Raw genomic sequence first — 23,899 nt, 5'->3', positions numbered from 1 at the left:
TTTGACTTCTGGAATATCCTATTCCATGCCCTTAGATCCCTTAATGTAGAAGCTGCTAGATCTTGTGTTATACTGATTGTATTTCCACAATACTCAAATTGTTTCTATCTAGCTGCTTGCAATATTTTCTCCTTGACCTGGGAACTCTCGAATTTGGCCACAATGTTCCTAGGAGTTTCTTTTTTTGGATCTCTTTCAGGAGGTGATCAGTGGATTCTTTCAATATTTATTTTGCCCCCTGGTTCTAGAATATCAGGGCAGTTTTCCTTGATAATATCATGAAAGATGATGTCTAGGCTCTTTTTTGATCATGGCTTTCAGGCAGTCCCATAATTTTTAAATTGTCTCTCCTGGATCTATTTTCCAAGTCAGTTGTTTTTCCAATGAGATATTTCACATTATCTTCCATTTTTTCATTCTTTTGGTTTTGTTTTGTGATTTCTTGGTTTCTTATAAAGTCATTAGCCTCCATTCTAATTTTGAAAGAACTATTTTCTTCAGTGAGCTTTTGAACCTCCTTTTCCATTTGGTTAATTCTGCTTTTGAAAGCATTCTTCTCCTCATTGGCTTTTTGAACCTCTTTTGCCAATTGAGTTAGCCTATTTTTAAAGGTGTCATTTTCTTCAGCATTTTTTTGGGTCTCCTTTAGCAAGGTGTTGACCCACTTTTCATGCTTTTCTTGCATCTCTCTCATTCTCTTCCCAATTTTTCCTCTACCTCTCTTACTTGATTTTCAAAATCCTTTTTGAGCTCTTCCATGGCCTGAGACTATTGAATATTTATTTTGGATGTTTGGGATACAGAAGCCTTGACTTTTATGTCTTTCCTTGATGGTAAGCATTGTTCTTCCTCATCTGAAAGGATGGGAGAAGATATCTGTTCACCAAGAAAGTAACCTTCTATAGTCTTATTTTTTTTCCCTTTTTGGGGCATTTTCCCAACCAGTTACTGGACTTTTGGGTCCTTTGTCAAGAGTAGGGTATACTCTGGGAATCTGTAGGATTTCAGTTTCTCCAAGGTGGCACAATCAAGCGTGTACACTGGTCTGGGAACAGGAAGAGATTTTTGTGCCCAGATTCTTAAGAGTTTCCTCTCCACAGCCACCTGGCCTCCAGTTCTACCAAGCCAGAACTGGCGGCTGAGATTCAGATAAGCTGCATGGGCAGGGCCATCATTCAGTGTGAAATAAAGATCAGCTGCCTCAGGGCCTCTACACAGGGCTGAGATAAGAACTGGCTGCTCAGTGCCCCCAGGGGTTTTACGATCCAACAATGGATACAGGCTGCTTTAGGGGCTGCTGTGGGAACTGCTGCTGCCTGCTCAATGTGGCCTCTGCGGCTGCTGCCTAAGGCCAAAGCTATGGGAAGGGCCTTCTCCCTTCCCAGCCAGCTGAAAACACCCTGTCACTGGCCTTTGGTGCCTGTGGGTTGAGGGATCTGCAAACTGCTGCTACTGCGACTGCGGATTCACTGCTACTGTGACTGGAGATTCTGCCCCTGAGGTGTCCTCCTCCCAGAGCTGCACTGCACCTCACAGCCAAGGCTGGGTTAGACCTGCGTCAGGTGCAGCAGACGTTTCCCATGGGCCTTTCAGGTCACCCTGGGCTGGAAATCTCCTCCACTCTTTTGTTCTCCACTTCTGCTGTTGCAGAATTTGTTGAGAGTTGCTTTCTACAGGTATTTTATGGACTGTGTGGGGAGAGCCCGCACATGTGCATCTTTCTACTCTGCCATCTTGGCTCTGCTCCCCTCCAAGGAACTTTTTAAACATGAAAATGATCTGGACAAATCTGAAGAAACCTGGTCCTGGTTCTGGATGGGTGTGCCAGTGAAGGAACCAAATGAATAAAAAAAGGAAATTAGAGAGAGAACAAGAAGAGTGAATCCAGCTTTCCTGTAGCTTACAGAAGGTAATATATAATCTAAGGAAAGGTAAGACTGGTAGAGTAGTATCCAGTCAGGGAATTACCTGTAGCAGCAAGCATTTTAGACTTTATTCCGCAGATAATGAGAGCCTTTGAAGGACTGTGAATGATTGAGATCCAGTGATCATTTCTATACTGTTGACCTGCAAATCTGTATATCCAGATCCAAGCTATCTCCTGAGCTTGAGTTCCCTCTCTCTAACTGTCTACTAGGCATTCCCACCTAGATATCCCACTTATATATAACACTTAGCATGTTGCAGGGGAAGTTAGAGGGAGAGATTGTGGATCTAAAATTAAATTCAACTACAAAATAAAACTCATTTCTTCCACAAAATGATTAATATGGAAATGTTTTATGTGATCGTACACGTATAATCTTTATCAGATCTCTTACCCTCTCAGGGCAGGGGAAGGGGAGACAGGGAAAGGGAGAATTTGGAGCTCAATTTTTTAAAAATGAATGATAAAAATATTTTTACATGCAATTGGGGGAGGAATAAAATAGTATTAAAAATAAAATTAAACTCAGCATGTCTAAAACCAAACTCATCCTTTTGCCCCTAAGCCCCACCCTTCCTCTCAACTTCCCTGTCTCTGTTGATGGCAACATCTTAGTCCCAGTTACCTTGACACCAGAGTCTGACTCCTACCTGTCCATCAGTCCCCACATCTTCAGTTGCTAAGTCCTTTTGCTAACATACACAACATCTCTCTCATCTGTCTCCTTTCTGCTTATTGCCATCACCTTAGTTCAAGCCCTCCTCACCTCCTGCCTGAACTATTTTAACAGTCTTTGGAGCAAGGGAAGGGAGTATAGTACTGAACTGGGGGTCACAGAATCCCAGCTCAAATCCTGACTCTGATACCTGTGTGACCTTGGGCAAGTCACTGAAGTTCTCTGGGCCTCAGTTTCTTCCTCATTGCCTCTGAATTCCCATCTAGTTTCAAATCTATGATCCCTAATCCATTTCTAGTCAGTCTTTCATCACCTCAGAAATCTTTGATTTTCTTCGGTATAAGTACACTCTCTGCCATTGCAAGGTGCCACCCTTCTAAGCCTTAGAAGTTGACCTCTAGGAGTTGGTAAAAGTCATCTTCACAAAGCAGAAAAAAATAATTTTCTCAATGTTCTGATCATGGCCTTCCCTACTAAAAACCTGTCAGTGCCTCTGTTGTGAAATACAAATTCCTTCTGTTGGCATTTGAGGTTCTTCTAGCCTGGGCTCAGGCCTCTCTTTTCAATATTGTTACACATCAATCTCCTTCATAAATGGCAGTCTATGCTCTAGCCAGACTGGGCTAGCTGCTGCTCTCTGAACCAGAGCCATCAATGTGGATTTGGGCAGGCAGTTCCCATGATGGGGTATACTCCCTCCTCAGGTCCATTGTGTAAAATTACTCCTATCTATTAAGGTTCAGCTCCATGATTATTCCCTCCACAGAGCTTTCTCTTATGCCCCATTTTCCCTAAAGCACTTTGTCTGGGGCTCACCTTAGCCTCTGTCACCCAACCTCATCTGTGGCAAGCTGTATCTCCACTAGCAATCAACAACTATTTATTACCAACACTGGTAGGTAACAAACTCTTCAGGGATAGTGACTGTGTTGTTTTTTCATCTCTGTATCCCCAACAGTCCCTTGGATACAGTAGACATTTAATCAATGTTTGAGAATGATCAAGGTCATATGTATGCAAAGAAGGCTTCATCTAACAGGAATGTGTTGGATGGATTGCAGAGACTGAAAGCAAATAGACCAGTGAAAAGTTTTTGCAATAGTCCAAGGGAGAAGTGATGAATTTTAGTCATGGAAGAGGGAATGAAACAAGATGGAAAAGATCAGACATCATAGTTGCCTTCAAGGAACTTGCCATCTAATTTGAACCCATGAAACTGATCATCATGAGAAAGTGCATAAACCTCCAGAGAGGATAACAACAGAAAAGCAATTGAGCATTTGAGGGATGGAGGAGAGAACCATGGACAACAGACTTTGAGGGAGGCCTTCCTTGCAAAAGCTGAGGCATGCAAACATGACCTTGAAAGACTGATAGGATTTGGAGAGAGGGAGAAGAAAGGAAGAGGAGTCCAGTGATGGAGAACAGAATGATTAAAGTTCCCAGAGCCAAAATGAGTGTGTTGTGAGGGCAATAAGGCCTGGCTAATGAAGCTTACTCTAATTACCCCTGTTTTGAATTGACTCGAGGGTTTACTTTTCTTTTGTTGGAATGCTTATTTCCATTACTTTTCTTAAAATGTTTGTTGTCTTACTTTTATTTTATTATCTTTTTATTGTCTTAAACTCCTATGCATTAGCTTGGTGAAAAATACATTATGCCTCATAACCTCATAGAATCCAGTCCAACATCCAATCCATTTTTCAGGTTGGGGAACTGAGGACTCCTGGGGATGCTAAGTGACTTAGCCTAGGCCACAACATATTTATTACCTAAATTGTCACCAAGAGGCACATATCCATTATCCATAACAAATAAGGGAACTATGAACAATTCAAAAATCATTGATTTGTTGAATTTCAGAGAGGATTTCTTCATTCCACTCTTGTTTTGAGAGGTAGAGGTTGTGATAAGGGATGGAATACAATCTTAACCGGGTTTTCCATAGCTAATATTAAAATAAGATTGCTTCCTTTTCCTCATTTTTTTTGTAAAGAAATGATGGTAGATGAATATAAACGGTTATGTGTACTGTTAGATGTAGCCACCACTGGTTTTGTTTTTGGAGAGTTCTATGGTGAAGGCCTATTGAGGAATCTCTGACTATATGGGTCTTTGTGCATAACTAGGAACTGTAGATTTCAAAGAAGAGACAACTGTTCTGTTGCAGACACTGGCAACTCAACTAGCCTGATAGTGTGGAAAGAGCCTTGCATTGATTCTGTGTTGGATCTCCTCCATCCCAGTGGCTAACACCAGCTGTACCTTTAGTGAATACTCAGATCCTTGTTGCATTTCTCACCTGATGTATATTATCAGAGAGTCATTTAAAAGGGATGTTTTTATTGTTATGTCTTCCAGGCAACCTTGCCTCATTTTGATTGATGGATTGATATGAGGCACATTCTGGTAAGAGCCTATAAGACAGTCCTTTGTTTGACTGAATCAAATGCTTTTTTGTGATAAACAAAGGAGAAGCACAAAAGAATGTTATGTTCTCTAAGTTTTTTCAGTTAATTGTGAAATAGTAAAGATGTGACTCTTTTGGTTCATAATACGTGAAACTTTAAGACACTGTAAATTTATTACTGCAATTTTCTCTTCTCCAGCTAATTATGAAGTCAGTGAAAATGGGTAACAAATAGTAAGCATTCAGTGAAGTTTGTAGGATAAATAAATTAATGAAGGAAAGAATTAATGAATGCAGTACTTTCTTCCTTTCCCTAGTTAGACATGCAAACATGTTAATAATGATGATGATAATAATTGCTTATAGAGCTTTAGTGGTTCCATCCTTCATTTTTGTTTCTTCTTTTAAAATATGACCCTCCTGGCCCCAGGTTGTAATGCTCTGGTAGACAAAGGTTGACCCATGCCATCCTGAATGACTGAGCATAGTGGTGAGTTGACCTAGTTCCCAGATTGACAAGCACCAATAGAACCTGCTGTTTGGGAAGCCAGAGGTTGACTGCCAAGGGCTGGAGGGCGCAATGGGAAATCTGAACGGGTCTCTTCTCTACTCATCTGATCTTGTCGTTAGAATTGTTTGCTTCTGCCAGGGCAGCAGCGTTGCTCTGTGGGTTTGAGCTGCTGATTGATTGAACTGGACTGGAGAAGGACAATGGGACTAAGGGAGCAGTGGAGGGGCCAAGATGATGAGACAAGCCAGGGTCAGGAGAACAGAGTCACTCCCTACTCCCTAGGAATCAGCCCTTCCCAACAAGCTCTGGGGTAATGAACAGGTGCCAAATGGAGAATACGCCACTGAAGGGGAAAGGCTGGGGATGGAGAGGAGAGTTGGCCAAGCAATTGAGTGAGTTTTCTCTAATTGGGAAATAAGAAGAGAAAAATGGTAGAGAGCAGGGGTCATGCAGTACCTTGGGACCCACAAAACCGTAAAGAATATCCACACCAAGAAAGCAGGAAGACAGAAACTCCTGCTTCCTTTGAGATTCTGCTCCCTTGACACACTCCCCCTCCATGCTGGACTGTTCTGGGCCTTCACCTCTACTTCTTGGCTTCCCCGGCTTTTCTCAAGACTCAGACCAAATACAGTTTCTACAAGAAGCCTTTCTTTATCCCCTAACAAGACTAATGCCTTCCTCTGAAATTGCCTTCCTAGGGTGGGTCAGTGGATAGAATGCTAGATCTGGAGTCAGGAAGACCTGAGCCTCAAACACCTACTAGTTGTGTGACCCTAGGAAAGTCACTTAACCTCTGTTTGCCTCAGTTTCCTCATTTGTAAAATCAAGTAACAATAGCATTTACCGCTCAGAGCTGTTGTGAAGATCAAATGGGACATTTGTAAAAGTGCCTAGCACAGAGAAAGCACTAGATAAACATTCACCAATATTGTAAGAGCACGATACCCACAGTAAGCCCTGTGGAAATGCTCACTGTTGGTCCTGTTCTCTACGCTGTATATATTTTATATGTATAGCAGTGTTTGCACATTGACTCCCTCAATGAGAATGGGAGCCCCTCAGGGGCCCTGGAACTTGTTTCTGCCCTTTACAGCCTCCCTGGGACTTAGCAGAGTGCCTGCCTAACCTATAAGAAGCAGTTGATAAATTCAAGTTGACCGACTGACTGATTAGGGCTCTAACTCTAGCTTAATCCCTTTTCACTGTGTTAGGGGTGGGGCAGAGAGGGATTTCCCAGAGATATGACTGCTGGGGAGGCAGCCATGGAACAGGCCATGGTGGGGTAATACAAAGCCTCCCTGGTAGGTAGCCAGCAGAAGTGTGGGTGGGAAGACAGCATTTCCATTTCCATCCGGGAGTTTCATGTTTTAATTCATTTTTCTTCCTAAGAATAATGGAAGACAGTGCAGCTGGTGCATCAAATCAAGTAGCATTTCTCAAGCATGTGTCAGACCCTGTGCTAAGCCCTGGTGATACAAGTACAATCAGAGACAAAGCTGATACTTCAAGGAGTTCATATCCTAATGGGGGAAGACACCATAGAAAGGGAAACTGGAAGAGGGGAGAGAGAAAAGGTGCCCATGGATGAGTGGTAGAAAAGTCCAGAGAGTCAGGAGGAGACCCTGCAGAGGAAGATGTGACTAGTCTGGACATTATTGATTAAATGGAAATTCTGGGAACAGCCATCCAATCAGAGGAAGGGGCTATAGGGTGGTGCTACTTCTAGAGTGAGAAGACCAAGGGCAGAAGGAACTAGTGGGGTGAGGAGGCTTCTGTGGCATGGTAGAGAAAGTCCCAAGAGTCAGAAGAGGAGTCAGGAGAGGAAATAGAACTCTTACATTCTGGTGAGTCGAAAGCCAACCCAAGGTGACATGGCTTCCCACTTCTAATACATGCTGGCTAAGTGATCCTGGACAGCTCACTTAACCCCTCAATGTCTCAGATACTTCCTAATACTATAAGAAGTAGAAGTCATATATCAGCATGGATAACAGGATTCTTCACCAAGTAGCTCCATACACCAAAAAAGTTGCAGGCCCAGAGCCCCTCTTCTAAGCCCCACTCCAAAAAATCTTGTTGATTAGGTGCTAAATCCACTTGGCTGTATTTACGTTGAAAATTGCAAATTCAGTCAGCACCCTCTAAAACAAAGGCCTGATCAACCGACCCAAGTTACCATTCTGCATACTGCTAAAAGAGACCCCCTACTTATACTGTAAAATGATGTGCAGAGATGCAAGTTTACAGGTATTAGTTCACCAGAATATATTGGAGTCATTTATCAACAAATCCCCCCCACACACACACACACACAAAGACTCACTTTTTAATATGAAACTACTTTTCAAAGTCTGCCCTCAGCTATCACTTCTGCTGCATCTCTCCACTGCCCCCAGAAATCCATGCCAGAAAAAGCTGAGCGCATGCATGGTTGGCGCATCCTCTCCAGGCCCTGAGGAGGTACACTTTTTTCTTCAATTGGAAAGAAAGCAGGAAGGGGTGTCACAAGATTGCTCTATAGGAAGCGAGGGAGACATGAACCCAGTCACACCCAAGAGACAAACCACTGAATTCCAGGGTTTCAGAAAACCTAAGGAAGATTTCCTCAAGTGTATTTGTGTAGAAATAGCCACTGATGGGATCTAAGAAAAGTCATGGGAATGCTCTGGGCCTCAGTTTCCTCAACGATAAAATGTGGGACTTAGACTAAAGGACCTTCCAGGGCTCCTGCAAGTCCACAGCCATGACCCTATGAGTTGACCTGAGGGGTCCTTTCTCCCTCTAAATCTTATCATCTCCCAAGGCCAGATGACAACATTTATGCCAATCCACCTTTTCATAGGGTTCCCAAGCTGGCAGATCAGGGATACATTACAGCTACAGGTAGCCTGTCATTGAGCAAAGTTTTGTGATAAAGTCCCTTATACTGTTCTACGATGGAAAGGACATAGGCTGAGAGAGAACGCAATTAGGTAGATTCAGATGGAACAAATGAAACCCATGGCCACTGAGAGCCCCTTATCAACTTAGAAGGTGTCTCTAGGAATCGGTGCTGCTGCTGAGCATTCCTATTGAGGACCTGAACATAAGCAAAATAGAATTCTCTTTAAATTTGCCAGGGGTACAAAGGTGGAATGGAGAGCTGATGTGTCAGAAGACTAAGCAATGCTTCCAAAAGGCTAAAACCTTGGGTTGAATTTGGTAGAATCAAATTTGATAAAGCTAACATTGAAGTCTGACACTTCCACTCACACGATTAACTTCCCAAGTACAAAATTGGGGAGGCATGACTAGAAAGCAGTTTATCTGAAAATGGTCTGGGGATTTCAGTGGACCACAAACTCACTATGAGTCAACAATGTGGTAAGAAGGCTTTGGAAGACCAAGAGGATGATCTTGGATTCCATTAAGATGGGGGTAGGGCAGCCTTCAGTTTGCCTTCAAGAGGCCTTTTCCCAGTTGTTAGTCCAACCCCCCCAATCACCTTCTTATTCATTTTGTATCTAGCATTTACTTATCTGCAAGCATGTTGACCCCTCCCAGATAGAATGTAAACTCTTGAAGAAAGACTATTATACTTTTATATTTGTATTACTAGTATCTAGCCCAGTTCCTGAAGCCTATATGGTTGGCACTTAAGAGATGTTTGATGACTGATTGTCTGATTGAATAAGGAGGTGATGGTCTTACTGTACTCTGCTCTAGTTAAACTTTTTAGGAAAGGCATTGATAATCTAGAGGGTGACAGTTATCAATGCCTTCAGTGTCTATTGGAGAACAACCAGAAAGGTTAATTAAGGACATAGCAGAACTGAAGGAACTGGGAATGGAACTGTTTGGACCAAAGAAGAGTGGAAGGTGGGGAGAGAGCCTGACAGTTGGACCCCAAATAGTTGAACAATCAATAGTGAATTGTGGCTTGCTTCACTCAGTTCCAGAGTAGAAGCAATGAATGAATGGAAGTTGCAAAAAAAAAAAAACCAGCTTCCAGCCCAAGGTCAGAAAAACCTTCCCAACAATGAGAACTCTCTCTAGGTGGTACAGACTGCCTCTGGAGGTGGGGGACCCCTCTACTCTAGAGGAGGTCTTCAGGGAGAAGCTGGGGGACTCCTTGCTGGGATGCTGGAGAGAGATGCTTATCGAGGTCCAGATGGGACTCGATGGTCTCTTCCAACTCAGATAATTGGATCCTGCAAGGTGCTGAATTCTTGGCTTTGCATGCTCAGCTCCTTTTGGTTTATTTTCTAAGAGTTCAGGGAGCCCAAAGTAACATTTTTTCCCATTTGGCTGCTGCAGAGGGGACCTGGGTGGGGCCAAGGTGGGAGTACATGGAAGGAAAGAGGAAGGAGGAATCTAAAAGAAGGACCTAAAACTGAATTTCGGTTCCTCTTACCGGGAAATGGGCTGCTTCCAATTCTGCATTTCAAGAATCCCAAGGCTGGTTATTTGCTGGCATATTTTTTCTTCTTCTTTGATCACACTGAATCCACACAATGAGTTACATTTTCCTGGACTCACTTCAATGATTGGGAACATCTGTAATTCCTATTCTAGGGAGGTGCTCTCTCTCCCCACCTATCTCATCACCTCTTGCCCATGGTAGGAAAGAATCACACATGGCTGCAACCAATCTTGTGTCTTGCCCTTCCACACCCAGAAGGTCAAATGATCCCTAGCACAGAGTTGGTGCTTACTAGATGGTGGCTGAATGATCGAGCTCCTAGAGGGCAAAGATTGCTTTCATTTTGTCTTTCCATCCCCAGTGACTGGCACATAGTCAGCTCTTTACTAAATACTTGTGTGCTGATTGATTAGAATACAAGCACCTTGAGGACAAGAATGGTATCACTTTTGTCTTAGATTAGGGCCTGGCACATGCGGACACTTTATGATGGACTATTATCTGATCGATTGATTGCCGACTGGTCTTCAGATAAAAGAGAGCCCAACTCTTTCCAGTTTGGTCAGGCTTGCTTGGGCTTATGCTCCACTGGCCAAGGGTCTTAGGACCCAGGTTCACCTCCCTGCCATGAGGAGACACTGAAAGAGGATTGTAATAGATGTCTCCTCGCTTTAGGAAACCCCAACACTGGAGAAAGCTCTAAATGGTCAGGCTAAAGCTAGTGACCTAATAATGACTCATCCATCCTCCATGCTTCCAAATCCCACAGATGCTAGGAAAGTTCTTTCACTTTCTTGTGCCTCTGTTTATCCTTCTGAAAAATGATGAAATTGGACTCAATGACTTCTCAAATCTCTGCCGACTCTGGATCCTCTGACCTCTGACCGTGACTTGCCCAAATATCACCCATATTTACAGCATCATCAATAATCTCTTCTTTATCTTTTTGCTCCTGGATTCAGGTATTTTGCTGAGGTTATAACACAAACCCCCTCAAAGTAGTGCCTTTAAAAATAGTTCATTCAATGAAAGCCCCTGGGATTCCAGGTAATTGGAGACTGATAACATATTGACTAAGAGTACACATGATTTCATTCAGTGTGGGTACTCCCTCCCACTGAGGCAGATTCATCAACATACGCTTATTAAGTTCCTCCAGTGCAACAGGTACCATTCCAGGAGACAAAAAGGAAACAATCCCCTCCCCCACCTCGTTGTTGTTCACTTATGTCCAACTCTTCCTGACTCCATTTGGGGTTTTCTTGGCAAAGATACTGGGGTGGTTTGCCATTTCCTTCCCCAGTCCATTTTACAGATGAGGAAACTGAGGCAAACAAAATGAAGTGACTTGCTCAGGGTCACACAGCTAGGGAGTGTTTGAGTCTTCCTGACTCCAGGGCCTGCACTGACCCATTCTCAAAGCACATTCTATTAGAAAAAAATAACAGATACATTTACACACATTTATGGTTTACATTTTCTATTTACATATGTATGTAAATAGAAAATGTAAACTGAGTCAACATAAAGTAAGTTGGATGGAGAGAGAGAGTCTCAGGAAAGGCCTCAGGTAGAATGTGATGCTTCATTTTGAAAAACGCTAGGTATTGTAAGAAGAGGAGGGATGGCTTGCCAGGGTCAGGACCAGTTTGGGCAAAGGTGTGAAGGCTGGAGGTAAAATGTCAAAGGCAAGGCTGATTTGATGTGAATAAGCCTGAAAAGATACAATGTACCTATTTCATTTCTCAAGGTCTTAGAATGCTGATCAGGGGCATTTGGGTTTGAACTTAGAGGCCCTAGGGAGGCAGTGGGGCTTTGGGAGCAGGGCACAAAAGGGTCACAGTGGTGCCAGCCCTTTTCGTATCTTAGCTAAAAGTAGCTATCAGTTGCTATGAGAAAACAATAATGAAAATAATCAGGTGGTGGTCAAAATTTTGCAGACCAGCCTCTGGAAATTAGAATTCCTATGCCCCTAGATCCAGAGCCAGGAGCCTTCAGAGGCCCAAGGCCCCCATCTTCCATATGAAGGAACAGAAGCCCAGGGATCACAGTGACTTTTCCAAAGTCACCTGGACAGTGTTAGGTCCTTGGGATCCAGAGCGCATAGGCATACAGTCCGTGGCCAGGCTCACCCCTCTCCAGCTCCCAGCTGCCCAAACTTCTGCAATCCAGTAGAGCCCTGGAAAACCTAAAGATCCCCTCACCCCATTATGAGACAGTAAAGAAAGAGAGGAAAGTGATGCATGGAAGCTGGAAACCTAGGACCTGGATCCCCATCCTAACCCTGCTGCTAACTGCTGGGGTGACATTAGGCAAGTCTCTCTGACTCAGTTTCCTCACCTGTAAAATGAGGGGGCCAGAATAGATGACTTTTATGATCTTTTCCTACTTCAAGTTTCTGCCCCCACGACCAAGTCCCCTATCAAATTTTCATGTTCTTAAGGAAAAAAAGAAAACTCATTGAAAGGAATGGTTGAAATGGTTCACTTTGCTTCCTCTTTTTCTTGGTATCAGTCAAACCATTTTATCAACAGCCAATGACATCTAGTTTCAGCACCAGACCCCAAGGACCCCACACACACTCCTTCTAGTGGTCTCAAGTTCAGGCTCCCAAGTACAGCTCAGGAAGCAAGAAGCGCTTTGTGTTTGGCAGCCCTGTGCGAGCAACATGAAGGTGGGAGAGCACCAACATCAAACAAGAACTGCAACTAGAAACCTAAAAACAGAAAAGAAAAGAAACCAAAGAGGCTTCTTCTGGCCACTTGCTTCAGCTTAGTCAGGCTGCGATCCAGGAATCTGGCATCCAGAAGAGACAGGACGTGGTCCTAGCGAAGGGAGGGATTCCCCACATGAAAGCACTAAACTAGCAAGGGGCCAACAGACCTTTGTCCCAGGGTCCTGATATTCAGCAGAGCAGGTTTTCTCCCTTGGTGCCACCCTCCTGGAGCCCAGGATGCATGAACCCTCTAGAGAACCAGGTTACTCCCCTTCCCTGACATGACTGCTCTCTGACCTCATCCCCTCCAGCAACACATTTGCTCCATGGAAAAGAAGTCCTATTTAGCCTATAGTTCAGGAGAGTCAGTGTAGATGGAGAGAGAACACAGAGCCTGAGCAGATCAAAAGCTCACCAGATCATGCCATATGAGGGTGTTTTGAAGGAATTAAGGACCTTTGATCTGGACAACAGAGGGGCCCGAGTGGTAGCTGAGAATATGGAGCTACTGGTGTGGTCATCAATGGAGGAGGGTTTAGATTTGACCTCAGAGGAATGAACATAGCTTCCAAGGAGGCAGACTTGGGGTTGATGCCAGAAAAATGCTTCCTGAAATTAAAGTGATATGAGGGGAGAATGAGTAGCCTCTCCGGCTATATCTGAGCAAGCTCTAGATCTAGGACCAGCCCTACTTGCTGAGCCCTGGTTGGGCTGAGTGACCACTTAAGTCACCTTCAGCTAGGCTTCTGGAATGCTAACCCATTGTCTCAGTGAAAGATGGCCTTTTTATGGGCTCAGAGACTCACAGTAGGGCTGAGAGACCTTGAGGTCACCTACTGTAACATCTTCATTTTACGAAGGATGAACCCGAGACTCAAAGAGATTGTGATTTTTCCAAGGTCACCTAGGTTGTAAGAAGAGGTAGGATTTGTGGTCATATCCTTTGACCTCCAATCAAGTCCTCTTTTGTCTGTACAGAGGTTATCTATCTATCTATCTATCTATCTATCTATCTATCTATCTATCTATCTGTGTTTGAGTGTATTCAATCATTAAAAATCTACCTTCTCACCCTCCCAACCTAGCCTCATTCCCAATTGAGAATTTAACAAAACCTGCTACAAATGTGCAGCAAGGCAAGCAAAGTCATCATTGGCCATGGCCAAAGCACCATGTGTCTCATTGTGCTTCTGAGCTCTCACCTTCTCCATTAATCAGGAGATTGAGAGTAGGTTTCCTCATGAATTCTCTTACCATTCATTCTTTCAGTCGGATTGCACAACAGTCTGGTTTTTACCATGTGCAAAATTTTGAATCAACAAAACAGAGCTGTAATGGGAGGATTGTTTCCCTTATAATAAAATTTATTCTGGGTAATTGTTCATGTTAAGCTCTGGGAAACCTAAGTGTATGAACACATTTATTAAGATCTCCTTAACTCCCTTGACAGCAAGGTACTGTTGACCAAGATTGAAACCAGACTTTTGCTAAAGTAGCCCCTTCTCGTGCTGTCCTCCTAGATAATACAAAGACATGTGCGTTCAATGATAATGAGAGCTCGATTCAGATCTGGTTGGATGATGGGACTTAACGAGTTATGGTTCTGGTTCAATATCAAAATAGCAGGGAGTGCCCTAGGTCTCTGTGTTTGGTTCTGTACTGGGTCACTACTTTAGCAATGACTCGTACAAAGGCATAGATGGCATGCTCATCCAATTTGCAAGCTGACACAAAGCTGGGGATATAGGGACACCAGACATCCGAGTCAGAATCCAAAAGGATCTCAACAGGGTGGAGCACTGGACTGAATCTAACAAGATGCAGTTCAATAGGGCTGAATGTAATGTCTTTAATTTGGGTCCCAAAAACCAACATGGCAAATCCAAAATGTATTAGGGAGAGTTAGACAGTGAGTTTGGTTGAAAAAGATCTGAGGACTTTCAGAGAAATGCAAGCAAACACTAGTATGTTACAGCAGTCACAAAATCTGGTGCCATCTTGGCTTGCATCAATAGAGGCAGAGTTTCCAGGAGTAAGGGGATAAAAGTCCCTCTGTGTACTGTCCCTGTCAAATATTATCTAGAGTATGGTGTTTAGTTCTGGGCATGGTTTGGTTTTGATAAAGTGTATGTCTAATGGAGGACAACCAGGAAGAGCCCTGAATCCTCTCCATGTCCTCTGAAGAGCAATCCAAAGGACACGGACTGTTCAGCCTGGAGAAGGAAAGACAAAGGAGGCATATGATAATTTTGTTCAAGTATTTTAAAGGTTGTCACATGGTGATAGAATTACATTTCTTCTGTTTGGCCCTAGAAGGCAGAACCAAGAGTGGTAGATGGAAGTTGGAAAGAAGTTAGTCTACAATACGGAAAAAGGAACAAAACAACTCCCTATTAATTGGAGCTACCCCTAAATAATAGAATGGGCTGCCTTGATAGGGAGTGGTTTCCCCTTCCTTGGAGGTTTTCAAGAAGAGGGGTGATGACCACTTGCCTGGCATTTGGTGGAGGCAGGGATTCCTCTTGTGTGGGCATTGATTGGTGGATCTGGTGCTTCCTTGAGTATAGATCTGAGGGGAGATGTGTTAGTTTCCCCTGACTAATGATGAACGATCAGAAAGGAATCGAGAACACCTCTGGAATGAGAAGCAGAATTGGGGTAGTGAGAGCAGGTCTTATGGAAATGTAAGTTATTATTACTGCGTAATTCAATGAAAAATTAGGACTCAGTTTTTAGAGTACTTTGTTTCCCATATTTCTCTTTCCTACCCATCTTGCTTAGTGTTATGGATTTACTTATGGTTCTCCCAATTAAGTGATTTGTTAACTTGTTGGGAGAAAAAACCCAGCATCCTGATTGTGGGGTTGGCTGTCAGTCTAAATGAACTGTGCCAGGCCCATAGGGCAAGAGAGCCTGTACTATTTGACATCATCAGTGCCTTGGATGAAAGCATAGATGACAGGCTTATTGACCTTGCAAAGCTAGTTGGGATGGCTATCTTACTGGCTGACAGAGCAGGACTCAAAAAGATCTAGACAAGTTAGAATAATAGTAGGCCAAATGTAACACAAAAATGATGAGGACAAAATGTCAAGTCTGCACTCAACAGAAACAACTTTCTAAGGACATGATGGAGGAAGTTTGTTTGCCTGAAGAAGGGCATTTGGGGGGTGAGGAGGTAGGGAGGACAAGCTCAAAATGAGCCAGCAACTGAAAGACTTAATGGGATCTTCAGCAACGTCAAGAAGCCAAGCAGCTAGGACTAGGGAGATGGGGGCGCCATGGATTCCTAACCAGTCAGATGACATTCAGAGCATCATGCTTCTCTATGGCTCAGGGGGTCACATTTTAGGAAGGACATTGATAAACTGGACAATGTCCAGAGGAGGACAACCAATCAACACCTATCCATCCCTGGGCATTCATTAAGTACCTACTGTGTTTGAGGTCCTGCTGGCGATACAGAAAACAAAAATAGTGGTCCGTAGCCTCAAGGAACTTGAGTTCTGGCCATCGCTACATCACGCTACCCATACTCTATCATCACTCTTGGTCCCTACCAAAAGCAGCACTTCACATAGTGCCCTGCACAAAGCAGGACCTTAATAAAACTGTCTCACTGTTGACTCTCTGTGGGCCCTGGGCTTTGGTAAATGCATCTTCTGCCCCTCTCTTGCCCAAATCAGATCTCTGTACTACTTCTGAGCTCTCTTCACATGCACCCCAAACAGGCTTCCACTCTTTCTCTCTCCTTTGAAGTTTTCTTTTACGTACTATGTTTCTCTAAGCAGAATTTAAGAGCCCGGAGGGCAAGGCCTCTGGCTTGTTTGTATTTCCAGCACTGAAGACAGTACCTGGAACACAATAAATGGGTAGTAAATGCACTATGCACCATCTATCTATTAATTACATGGTGAAGGCTTTTGGTTGATGCCACGTGAGGAAGAGCTGAAGGAACTAGGTATGTTTATCCTGGAGAGAAGATTTGAGAAAGCGTCCTCATGTGAAAATGATCAGACCAATTTCATTTGGTTCCAGAAGACAGAATTAGGACCAATGGGTGAGTGTTGTCTGGATAGATTAAGGCCCTATGAGAGAGACAGAGAGAGAGAGAGAGAGAGAGAGAGAGAGAGAGAGAGAGAGAGAGAGAGAGAGAGAGAGAGAGTGTGTGTGTGTGTGTGTGTGTGTGTGTGTGTGTGTGTGTGTGTGTGTGTGATGTGGACGTCTTTAAGCCAAAACTGGATAAGCTTTTGTTGAAATGGAGGACAGATGATTCTTATTCAGGTGTGTGACTCTGTGGTAATGGGAGGTGATGATCACTGTAACCTACCTACTCATGGGATCCACAGCTACAAAGGATGTTAGACTCCTATAATCCCCTTTTACAGATGAGAAAATTGAGGCCCAAGAGGCTGGGTTATTTGGCTCCTCTGAGTCCCTAACCCCTCAGAAGGGGCCTCTTACTTGCTATGTGAAGGGCTCAGGAAAGACATCTTGGGGCTTTGTCAGACTCTCAATTAAAAAGAATGAATGCCTAAATGAATGAACATTTTGGAACCCGTGCCAATTACATGAGCTTGACAGGGGTTTGGCCTCATCTTGCCCTAGTCCTGTGCTTCTCAAAGCAATGCCAAGCCAATCAGAAAAAAACAATGCTTTTACTATGCCTCCAGAGCCCAAGAGAGAAAATGCAGCTTCTACCAACCTTCTCTTTAACTTTAATGCAAGGGGGCAGTTTAAAAACCTGAGGAGTCAGGCTCTGTCTCCTCTTCCTTATGCAGTTTTTATAGGAGCCATATTTTTCACAGGGTTGCAAAGAAACTGTTGGAAAAATTGGAAGGGACTCCTTCTGTTTTACATGTAACACACCCAGATGAAACTGGGGCAGGGGATGCAACTAGGGTATGGTGACTAGAACTTTGGCCCGGGGCTGCGAAATGTGGAGGACTCATACCTCTAGCATTCCTTCTTCCCTCAGAGACCTCTGAGATTTGTTCTTGGCTTTGTTGTTGTTTTGGGTCAGACAATGATTTCATTGGTGCAGCATCTTTCAGTGCCTTCTGCCCAGTTCAGGTTGGTACTTGCTGGACAACTTATAGCCTTATGGACTGCCTAGGGCAATAAGAGTCACTCAGTGACTTGACTAAGGTCATCTAGTCAGTATGTGTCAGAAGCAGGTCTAGGTCCCAAGGCTTCCTGACTCAGAGGCTGCCTTTTTATCCACTCCAAGAAGAATCAGTGAAAACAGAGAAAACTATCAGATGGAGCTTTCTCTCTCTGTCTCTTTCTCTCTCTGTCTCTCTCAATACTCCCTCACTCCATGCCAGATGAGGCCCTTTTTCCCTGGCCAGGTACCTGCTTCCCTATCAGGAGTCTTTCAGTCTCTCTGGGTGCTCTTCACTCCCACCCTAGCAGAATTTTCCCTAAATTTTGATTCAAGGGCACAGGTTTTTGTATTTCCTTTCTGGTTTTCCTCCCCACCCCCTCCCATATTCTATCTCTGCTATGGGATTGGGTCAGTTTGGATGAGACAATTAAGTGAGAGTTTCAGCCTTTGTTTTTAGAAAGAAGTTTAAGAAGCAGTATAGGAAACACTGACATGAATTTCTTTGCTCTCGGAGTTGGCGCTGGCAGATGAAGGCATTTTTTTTTTCTTTTGAGGGAAGGAAGGTATGCTCCTGATCTGCTGTTTCCTCTGACATCGAATAATCACCCTGAATGCAGCCAGGCTGAGCCATCTCTAAGTTTCTTACTAGGAATTTCTCTCTAGGTTTTTTTTTTTTTCAAATAAGCCACGTGACAGTTGTGACTTGCTCCCAATGCCCACACCCAGGGCCTGGGAGCTCCTGCTGAGGCTGCTGCCCTTACCCCTCTTCTGTATCCTCAATCCTTTCCTGGGCTGTTTGCAAAGACCAGGCTCTGGGGCAGGAAAACCAATCCAACTGTCACTTTTGTTTGAGGCAGCTGCAGGAGATCAAAGGTACAAGGTCTCCCGACCTGCCTCTGCCACCCTGGGGTTCATTTTATCTTCCAGCAGCTTTTTGACCCCCTCAGCACAATCCCAGACTTTGGTCTGCAATTGGTTAAAAATTGATAGAGGGGAGGCCAGCTTTGACTTGACTTTGCCTGATTAAATTTTAACACCCTCCCCTCCAGCCCCAATGACCCCCCTCTCCTTCCCCCTTTTCAGGTCCTAGGTCTGGAGTTCTTTACCCAGGCCCCAAGAACGTGGGTCCCAGCCTGGGGAAAAGCAGAGCTGCGTCCATCTCCTGGTGTCTGGGCAACCCCACAACTAGGGTTTCAGGCCCCTGAACAGCTCCTTACAGGAGGGCGAAATAAACAAGTCACTGTGGGTTTGAGTGGAAAAATACCAACGCCGTCCCTGGGCACATTCTTCAGCCCTCCGCGCAATCGGCTTCTCCTTCCCATAGGCTTCTGCACGGTCAGGTGTACAGAAGGCGTGTGCGAGGAGGAAAGCAGAGGAAAGGAAAAAAAAAAAGAGGCAGGCCCGACACGCAAATCCAGTTTTTCCACTCCCAGTCTCTGCGTAGAGAGCCGGGCAGGCCAGGCCCCAGCCCAGCGTGCTTGGTTTGCAAACAGCCGAGGTGCGTCCCTGCGCTGTGGCCTGGTCTCATACTAGGGTTTCATGGGAAGCGAAAGATAACCCTGTTGTTATCCAAAGAGGCAGAGCCCCAACGCCATAAACAAGAGATCCCCTCTCCCTCCCTTTCCTAATTATTTCTCTATTTTAAGCACTCACCATGCATTTCCTTTTCATAAATAAGTCCTGGGAAGTTTTGGAAAATGAATGCACTGGGGAAAACTGGGTTGGGAGGGTTTCTGAAAAACAAAACCACGTACACATGCTCACAAGGGACACACCACTAGTTCCAAGAAATCTAGCTCAAGGCCGCAGGCGAAATGTGTGAAATGAAATCAAGTCCAATCCTCTTTTCAGGAGGTCAGAAATAGTCCCTCCAGCCCCACTGTGTCCTGGTGTCCGCCGAGCTCTGTCTAAAGCCTATTTTAAACAAACCATTGACTTCCAAGGGGCTGCAGGGCAATGCTCAAGTTTGCTTATGATAATGGAAAAGAGGGGTGGGGGGAAGGGGAAGGAAATGTGATTTCATGCAAATCGAGGGGATGAATGGGCAAAACCTGAAGCCAGGAACGTGACAGCTTGTCCACATCTTAAGCAGTGGTACAGCCCCCAAGTCCTAACTCCCATCAGAAGGCAGATACCAGCTGCAGCCCTCGTCCCCAAATAAGTACACAACACAAAACATGGAAACCCAGATGATCTAGTGGCAGACTGACTTATTGCTATAAGAATATGGGTCTTCTTCCTCGAAAATTCTGCCCACGCATATAGTCTTACTTTAATGCCTACCGGAGGGTGCAATTCACCATGAGAAGGGAGCCCGAAAGATGAAAAGACAAGGCCTGACTATTGGCAGGCAGGAGGAGAGAAAGTCTGAAGTGGCAGTGTTATGAGAGAACTGCACTTCTATCTGCTGGGAATTCCCACTTGTATTTGTTTTGGTGAAGGGGTGGAGGTGGAGGGGACTGCAGTTAGGACAGGGGTGGATTTCTTTTACAAAGGTGACTATCTCCAGTAGCTGAGCTGGAAAAAAGAAACTGAATGTGAAAATCTGTCCTTTTCTTTAAATAGATGTAATATTAGGAGTAGTCCATTGGCATTTGTATTAAAGTTTATATTTACCCGGCAGCTGTGAGCAGGACCCAGTAGAACTCTCTTTCCTCCCTTCTCCTCCCCTCCCCACCCTCCCCAGGAACTGCTCTCTGCCGTTCTATTTTGAGTGGCAGTGCTAAGCAACTATTAATTCATGACACTGGAGCCCACATTCCTCCCTGCTCCCAATCTGAGCAGGTGACCCCCACCCATTGATGTCCAGATACTTTCTGTCTCACCTCTAGCCTTTCCTCAAGTGTTATGGCCTGACCACTCCTCAGGTGTCAGGGGTAGCCCTGGTCTGCTACTGATGGTATCCCCTTTCTGGTTTCTAGTAGGGAGAAAATGGAGGAAATTCCGGAAAGAATTTGCACAGAACAGAATGGCCAATGTCTGCATTTAAGCCTGGCAAGGGCTGGGAGGCAGATCACCTTGGTCAAAGGCCTTTAACAGGATTCAGGAGAATCTGTGTTAGTGTGGGTGTTTAAAATGGGAGTGTTTACTCCAGAGCCCACAGGGCTCTTGATCCAGTTCCTAGGGTAAAGAGAAGTCAGCTCACTTCATAAGCTGGGCAGGTACCTTGAATTATTTTCTAAATTTTAAAAGGTCTTTTTCTTTCTTCTCCTTTTTAAAAAAATAACCCACCTTCCCTGCCAATCCTCACATGCCCCCCAACAAGAGATTTAATAAATGGAAACAAAAAGCAGCCCCTTGGATCCTGCAGATGTTGGCATTGACCAGTCTAACCTGACCACTGCTGTCACTCCAAGGGCCCAGACCTATGACTAACACAGGGGATGGAATCGGGAATTTTATTCTCCCCAACCTCCCCCCCTCCCTGTCTCCCTCAGCTTGAGGAGGTGGGAGCTGCAGTAGAAGAACATGCATCCAGGCTCTCACTCTGCTCTGCAGTGCCCCCATGGGGCTGAGCCCAGAGTGGCAAGAGGAAAAAGGTCCGTATGAGGCCTGCAGGGAGTTTTAGGAGGGATTTCCCAGCAAAATCAGTACAACGGTGGGAAAATGCTGAGGACTGACCAGGTACAGCTACAGCCAAAGGCCTGTCTTCACCTGCTTAGTAAAGAATCTCCAAATATATACACTGCAGATAAAAGATGCAAGGGAAAAAATGCAAAAAAAAAATTAAACTACTGAAAAGCAGAAAAGAAAAATGTCCTGTTTCTGGCATAGAAAAAAATGCTGGAGGACCAACTAGGAAAAGCTGATTAGGGCTGGGGGGGGGCCAAGACAGGGGGAGATGGCCTGAATTTTTTGTCTAACACGGGTGGGTGGATTAGGCCTGTGCATTTCCCAAAGAACACTCTACAAAGCATTGCTTTCTGCAGAGATCCATCTGTCAATAAGTATTACTCTTCGGATTTCACATGGTCACACCCCAGGCGATGTATTTGTTTGTCTTTGGCCCTTGTGGAAAACACCACAGTCTTCCCAGAAGTGGTTCTGGTCCCTTCTAAAACCCAGGCCTGGCACACTCTGCAGCGTGTTGGGGTGCAGTATCCAGAGAATGTCCTATGCCTTCTCTGAAGCCTAACTTCTAGTGGGAGGGAGGGAAGGAGAGGGAGACAGGGAGGGAGGGAAAGAGGGAGGGAAAGAGGGAGAGAGAGAGAGAGAGAGAGAGAGAGAGAGAGAGAGAGAGAGAGAGAGAGAGAGAGAGAGAGAGAGAGAGAGAGAGAGAGAGAGAGAGAGATACAGATACATGCCAGGAAAAAAAAAAGTCCGGAGCTTTCACTTTCGTAGCCCTGCCCCCTCTTACAAAGCGAATATAAAGGGATTTTTTTTCCCCTAACTTATCGGGGGTGGAAAAGCTAAATGGGCATAACTTTGCCTTTTACAACCCTTCAGAGATTTCTGTCTTTCAATGAGCTGTCTGAAGGAACAGGACTTGGGATCAGCTGAAGGGGAGCACACCTCGGCCTCCTATGGGGACTTCTGGTCTGAACATTTGGAATTAAGTGTTGAGGAATGTGAAATATTACATTAGTTGCCATATGTAGAAAGAAACAGAGACAGAAATCAAGGAAGAATCTCCTTCATCTAGGGATGAGTAGGTGGGGAAAAACCCCAACCACATTTAAATAGAGAAACTGTCAGCTCAGAACAAAAACAAGGCAGGCCCCACAGTGCACTTGGGCAGCGAGTTGGCTTAAAAAAAAAACCTGGTAGCCGAAAGCCCCCCTCCCAGAAATCCTGCGGGGCTGAGCTGGGCCAGCCAGGGCTAGGCCAGCCTGGGCTAGGCCAGCCAGGGCTAGGCCAGCCTGGGCTAGGCCAGCCTGGGCTGGGCGGCCCACGAGCACGGTCTGTTCCCAGTCCAGGCTCAGCCTTCTTGATCCCGGCCAAGCAGGCTTGGAGAATTCCCTCTCACTGTTCTCTGTTCTCTCCCAAGTGATTTTTTCCTTTTCCTTTTTTTTTTTTTTTTTTACAATGCCCTTGATTCACAGGAAAACCAAGAGAAACCAAAAATAGAGATGAATTTATTTGTTCCCGTGATTTGTCGTCCCCCTCCCCCTTCATTACAACATGAAATCTATTTCACAAGAGTCAACACAAACAGTCTAGGAGCAAACCTACCACTTACAGTCCCGAAAAGGAACCAGAGAACAGGACCCTAATCCTCAGTCTGGGATCCTAGAGCAGAACGTCCCCCCCCTTTGAAAGAGAGCCGGGGGAGCGGCGGGAACCTACCCTGCGTCTGCCCGCGGGAGGGGGCCACGGGCACAGGGAGGGGGCAGAAGGATCGCCATCTACGAGCCCAAGGGACGCCCGGCAGAAGCGGGGAGCAGTCTATCTCTAAAATAACAGATAAAGAACACCCACCCACAGCGCCGCCAAGAATCCAGAGGCCCCCGGGGCTCACGGGCTTTTTCATAGAAGAGCAGAAACTTGCAAGGGGCTGTTAAAAGCCAAAAAAATAAAATGAACCCCCCCAAACAAACAAAACCCACCAGCGCGAACAGCCCCAAGCTCCCCCCACGCCTCCGACCCAAGAAGCCCAGCCCGGCACCCCCCTCGGACCAGACCACGGAGACCCACCAGCTCGGCTTGGCCAGTGTGCTGAGAGTCTAGCTGGAAAGCTCCCCTCTCTGCTGTGTCCTCTCTCTCCCCGTGCCCTGGCGTGTGTTATTGTTGGGCTGGAGCTGCCTAACCTACATCTGGGCAGGCGGGCTTCGTCCGGGGGCCCGGGGCCCCTGCCCCCCGTGGGTGCCCTGAGCTCGTGGACGTGGTGGTGGTGTTTATGGGCGCGAGACAGGGAAGGAGCCCCGGACCCCGGGCAGGCGGCGCACGCTCCCCCCTCTTATGTCACCGAATAGCAAATTAGTTCTCAGAATTCCAGAGGCCGAGCTTTGCTACATTGAAGCAACCGACGTCACAGAGGAGGCGCCCACGTGACCGCGGCCGAGCGGGACGCACCATCCTGCCCTTCACGGGGGGGGGAGCGCCTCCCGAGCCCCTCGGAGATCCGGCCGGACCCTCGGAGTGGGGGGCTCCTGGGCCCCCGAGACCCCGAGGCGCGCCTTCGGCTGGCAGAATGCGGGGGCCCGAGGG

At 45.5% G+C, this 23,899-nt stretch overlaps 1 long non-coding RNA gene across 7 annotated transcripts; it reads right to left on the bottom strand.

Annotated features, from left to right (window-relative positions):
• Positions 1–8,583: 8,583 nt before the first annotated feature.
• LOC140510313 (uncharacterized) lies at positions 8,584–23,888 on the bottom strand. 7 transcript variants are annotated; one of them, XR_011969184.1, is made up of 6 exons: positions 23,387–23,888; positions 20,578–23,246; positions 19,406–19,485; positions 17,600–19,281; positions 15,139–15,280; positions 8,584–14,858 (listed from the first exon to the last, which is right to left on the bottom strand). It is a non-coding gene; the product is annotated as an uncharacterized lncRNA (long non-coding RNA). The 7 variants fall into 7 exon arrangements; XR_011969183.1 differs by lacking the exon at positions 8,584–14,858 and having other exon boundaries at positions 14,890–15,280; XR_011969185.1 differs by lacking the exon at positions 8,584–14,858 and having other exon boundaries at positions 14,890–15,280; positions 17,600–17,757.
• Between the last annotated feature and the right edge of the window lie 11 nt (positions 23,889–23,899).

The sequence above is a fragment of the Notamacropus eugenii genome, chromosome 6 (assembly GCF_028372415.1).
Source record: "Notamacropus eugenii isolate mMacEug1 chromosome 6, mMacEug1.pri_v2, whole genome shotgun sequence".
Taxonomy (NCBI): Eukaryota; Metazoa; Chordata; class Mammalia; order Diprotodontia; family Macropodidae; genus Notamacropus; species Notamacropus eugenii.
Note: the sequence above shows the minus strand (reverse complement) of the source record. Positions and strands in the feature narration are given on the sequence as shown.